We start from the raw sequence: 5792 nt of genomic DNA, 5'->3' as shown, positions 1-5792 counted from the left end.
AGTCTAAGATCAAAGCCAGGCGGACTCAGTGTTTGGTGAGAGCCTGCTTCCTAGTTCCTAGTTCTTAGACCATCATCTTCTGGTTGAGTCCTCAAATGGTAGAAGGGGCAAGGGGTATCTCTGGGGTTTCTTTTATAAGCGTATTAATTCTATTCATTGGGATTTGTCCTTATGACCTAATCACCTTCCAAAGGCCCCCACTTCCAAATATCATCACATTGGGGATTAAGTTTCCCCATAGGAATTTGTAAGGGCACAATCATTTAGTCTATAGCAGGAAAAATATAAAAAGAAAAAAAATACAGCCATGTTTTAAAAGCAACTAATCTACCCTCTGTCTAAAACATTACACACATTTTTTTCTATCATTTAGACACTCGTTTATAGAACTACCTATAAGTTTTATCTCATGACATCAGGCTCAAGCTCAAGGTTGATTTATCAATTTAGAAGAGATCTAAGTATAGATAAGGTTCCTGAGATTCAGTTTCTCTTCATTTTACTTGCTTATCTACAATATTTATCATTTTCAAATCCTTATCTCATCATTATTTTTTTATCTTTACTTTTTTTTCTTTTTAGCTTGTATTTCTAACGGATATATTTGTTGTGTTTATTTCCTTTTTTTGTACATTCTAGTTTAGTTTTCTTATGTAAAATGTTTTATTTCTAATTCTTTTTTGATCTACCTCATTTCTAAAGTTTTCTCACCTTAAAACATTTTTTTATACATTATATAATTTCCTTGGTATTTTTCAGTTCATTTTGAAATAGTACTGTATAGTTTTAATATGTTCTTTTGAGCCTGCTTTCTGGTTCCCTGTCATTTTCTGTGGAGAAGTTACTTTCTTCCTTATTTCTCCTTGCCTTATAGTAGCCTTGGGTTGGGTTTAATACTAATTTTTTTGTTCATATATATGTAATTTTATTTACTTTTTAAATTTTTTTTAAAGATTTATTTGAGAGAGAAAGGGGGGAGTGGCAGAGGAAGAGGGAGAGAGTTTATTATTTATTTTTTATTTAAATTCAATTAATTAACATATAGTGTATTATTAGTTTCAGAGGTAGAGTTCAGTGATTCATTAGTCTTATATAATACTCAATGCTCATTATGTCAAGTGCCCTCCTTAATGCCCATCACCCAGTTATCCCACCCCCTCTCCACCTGCCCTCCAGCAACCCTCAGTTTGTTTCCTATGGTTAAGAGTCTCTTATGGTTTGTCCCCCTCTCTGATTTTGTCTTATTTTATTTTTCCCTCCATTCCCCTATGACCCTATGTTTTGTTTCTTAAATTCCACATATGAGTAAAATTATATGATAATTATCTTTCTCTAATTGACTTATTTTGCTTAGCATAATAGAGGGAGAGAGAATCTTAAGCAGACTCCATGCTGGGTGCAGAGCCCAATGTGGGGCTCCATCTCACCACCCTGAGATCACGACCTGAGCTGAAAGCAAGAGTCCAAGAGTCGTTCACTTAACTGACTGCACCACCCAGGTGCCCCTACGTATAATTTTAGTTTACTTAAATTCTAAGCATGCTTGAATCAGATAGATTGTCTACCTTTACCAAAATTTTGGGTAGTGTTAAACAATGATGATGGCTTATTTTATGACATTTCCTGGCTCTGTTCCTAAGCCCTGTTTTTTTCAGCTAGATATTTTCATTACTTGGTCTCTGCCTGTTCTTATCCTGTTCAATTTCTTTCTACTCTAAATAGCTTCTGATAAGTGTGGGCCCTTCTCCTAGAAGAGAGTCCTGACTGGTCAGTTTCAAAAGTTCACAGGATATACAATGCTCGTGTAGCTTCAGAACTTTCCACGGACACATGCATACATTCATTATTTTTTTTTTTAAGATTTTATTTATTTATTTATTGGAGAGCGAGCGAGAGAGAAACAGCATGAGAGAGGAGAGGGTCAGAGGGAGAAGCAGGCTCCCCGCTGAGCCGGGAGCCTGATGTGGGACTCGATCCCAGGACCGTGGGATCATGACCTGAGCCGAAGGCAGTTGCTTAACCAACTGAGCCACCCAGGCGCCCCATACATTCATTACTGAAATAAATAAAACCCTTTCCAGGTTTAGCCATCAAGTTCCATTTAGTCGTCTGTGCTTTCCAATGCATACTTGTTGCCTTTTGGAGGTTTTATGTTCTCACTTCCATCAGTCACCCATTGATTCTGTTATCTTTTGCACAGATGGACATAACACACAGTTGTATATTGCCAGTTTAATGCTACCTACTTGCAACTTGTGGTTCTTGGGAACATCTATTCATCTAGTTTTGTTATAAATTTTGATTATGTGTTTAATATAATATATATGTGTATATAATTACATATATATAATTAATGTAACAAATTATATTAAACATGTGTTTAATATAATATAGTCACTCTGTTTATATTTTGAAATTAGGGAAGATCAAAAACTATGCTACCTTCACTGCTGTCATTTTCCAGAAGATCCTGAAGACAGTTTCAAAAGGCATTTTCCAATTACTATTTCAGAAAGGGCAACATAATGGCTACCTCTGAAAGGAGATCACTAAATGTATGTCTGGTATGTTAAAATCAGTCTTAATATTTTATAGCCACAGATCATGTTACATGTATTATTGAAAGAATAATGAAAGTAATGTAGAGCTCAATGTCATTTTGAATTGTAGCTTTGAAATGAAAAACTATTTTCCTGTATACAATCTTATTTCTTTTTCTAAAAGAGTCAGTAAGATGACTCTCTTAATTTGCAGTGTCTCCCTTTAATACCAGATTTATATTGAAGTAATGCAAAAACACACACATATCTGTAGACTAAAAAATATATATAACAGCTTTTTTATGCACAGGAAATAATGTATTTTGAGAGGGACTAAGACCATTAGAGTATAAAATTGAAAGTTTTCATGTTATCTTAAAAAATAATGTGAATCTTTTTCTCACTGCATAATTCTCTAGCAAAACTAGGAAATTGCTTTGTAACCGTGATATGTCCTTTGATCCACAAGGCTCCACACATGGCATTTCCTCTGTGTCTCTAGGTTAACTTTGTGGAATTTTTTGCCACTTTGTGGAACTTTGTAAAGATAAATTTTCTGTATCCCTAGATTATTCTGGGGGAGGTAGTATAATTATATTATTCATTATCATTTCATTAATAATCAAATCCCTATAACAAAGATACTTTCCTCTTTTTATGTTAGGGCTGCTAGTCACATTCCCTCTACATTTCTAGAAGTTACTAAAAATCTATGCATGGATATATATTTTGTGTGATAACCATGAGTAAAGACAAATATTAGTTAGAGTTAGAGCAACTTAATGAGTCTTTAGAGAAGATCTTATTTCTCATAGTGAGGCATAATTTATCATAGGTTTTACAGACTATATATCTATATCTATATCTATATCTATATCTATATCTATATCTATATCTATACACACACACACACACACACCTGGAATATATTGATAGATAGATAGATGATAGATCAATCACTGGAAACAAAGCAATCAAGAGAGAAATTCTACGTGGTCTCCCACTGAACTACCAACCTATACATTCTGCCTTCCTTCCTTGTACAAAATCAGTGTGCCCATCTAAGATGACCATTCTATTTGCAATGGATCACATCCACTCTTCACTCAAGGAAATCAATTCTGAAGTTGTTTCTTCCCCAGTATTACCAAATTTCCCTTCTATTTTCTCAGTCCCATAAGCATACAAATATGCTATAGTCATTTCAATTTCAAAAAAAAATTCTCTCTCACTTCTCACATTCCATTTCTCAGCACTGCCTATAGCAAAACTCCTCAACAAAATTTTATATACTCATTGTTTCCAATCCCTGATTTCCCATTTTCTCATGAATTCATTTGGTTCTCATTATTCCACTGAAAGTGTTCTCCAATCACATTCACATTGTCATGTTAAATGGTCACTTTCTCAGGACCTATTTTAATTCATCTACCAGCAACATGTTAAATAGTTGCTTACTCTGTTCTTCTTGAAATACTTTGTTCACTTGGCCTTTGAGATTATCTGCCTTTTGAGTCTTCTAATCCACATTCCACTTTGCTACAAAGCTCTTATCCTTCTAACCTCTAAATGTTGGAATAACCCCTTATACTCTCTATTTAAATTTGCCTTTTTTTAGGTTAACTAAACTACTTTTGGGCTTAAGTAGTTCCTCTATGCCAAAGATCCCCAAGTTTATATCTCTAGCACAGTAATGCTTAGTGACTCACATACTCAACTGCCTATTCAACAATTGAGTTTTTACCTCAAAATCAGTCTATTCAAATTTTGAATTATTCATGTAACTCACCTTTAAAATCTACCCATCTATGGGTCTTTCTTGGCTTTGTACATAATGTGTGTGCTCTAACATGGGGTCAAGCCAAAAACCTGGTCACTGTTCTTGATTTCTCTCTCACACACATACTACATCCAATCTACCTTTAAATCCAGAATCTGAGTACATCTCTTCATCACCACTCATATCATCCTAGTCTAAGCAATCATCATATTTTGCATATGTTACTGAAATAGCTTCCTAATAATATTCCTTCTTCCATTTTCAGTACTTATCCTCTATCCTCCTGAGGACAGATGGAATAAGCACCATTTGTTTATTAAGTTAGTGATTCATTTATTCATTCTCATTTATTTAGCATTTGTGTTGAGTAAATAATAAATTTATTTATTTAGTTAGTTTTTTTTTAAAGATTTTATTTATTTATTTGAGACAGAGAGAATGAGAGGGAGGAGGGTCAGAGAGAGAAGCAGGTTCCCCGCCGAGCAGGGAGCCCGATGCGGGACTCAATCCCGGGACTCCAGGATCATGACCTGAGCCGAAGGCAGTCGCTTAACCAACTGAGCCACCCAGGTGCCCCTAAATTTAAAGTGAAGTAGAGAGGGGATTAAAAGAAAAAATATGGGAGTAAGAGAAGAAAAAATATGATGCAATTTCCTTTAGTAACTGAGGAATATCAGAAGATAATGGGAAAAGAAAGGGAGAGTGTATTACAGTGAGATTAACAAAATTCTGTAGAATTTAATACTGTCCTGATTTTTAACCGATCATATGACTTTTAATTATTGTTTTTCTCTGAGCCTACATTTTTTAATTGTAGAAGGTAGAATTCTGTGACGGCCCCATGATTCCCAGGCCTTGATTTATATCTACCGTTTCCCTCTTTAATCAGACACCAGCTAGATGCTGCAGTGAAAAGATTTTGCAGCTATAATTAATATCCCAAATCAGGTGACTAAAAATAAGAAGACCATCTGGTGGGCCTAACCAAATCTGGTAAGCCCTTAAGATGGACAGGGGTCTTCCTGGCATTGAAGATTTTTTTTATAAAGGGAATTTTCTATTGCTAGCTTTGAAGATTGAGAGGCTACATGCCAAGGAATACAGATGGCTTTTAGGAACTAAGAGTGACCCTCCCAGCCTGTAAGGAAATGGGGACCTCTGTGCTGCAATCATTGACCCAACCAGATGAGCTTACAAGAGGACTCTGAATTCCGGATGAGAATGCAACCTGACCTAAGCATTGGTTTTAACTTTGCAAAACCCAGAGCAGAAAACCTAGCCATGCTGCACCTAACCTTCTGACCTATGGAACTGTGAGGTGGTAAATATGTATTGTTTTGAACCACTAAATTGTGGTAAATTTGCTATGCAACAATAGAAAATGACTATATTAATCTCTAAAATGAGGATTTTAATATGATCTTTCTTTATGAGACCAAAAGGGGATAGATTTTTTAAATTTTTTTTTTAAG

Source organism: Mirounga angustirostris, unplaced genomic scaffold, assembly GCF_029215605.1.
Source record: "Mirounga angustirostris isolate CCGP_5_RB_7025 unplaced genomic scaffold, mMirAng1.0.hap1 SCAF_1, whole genome shotgun sequence".
NCBI classification, from domain to species: Eukaryota; Metazoa; Chordata; class Mammalia; order Carnivora; family Phocidae; genus Mirounga; species Mirounga angustirostris.
Note: the sequence above shows the minus strand (reverse complement) of the source record.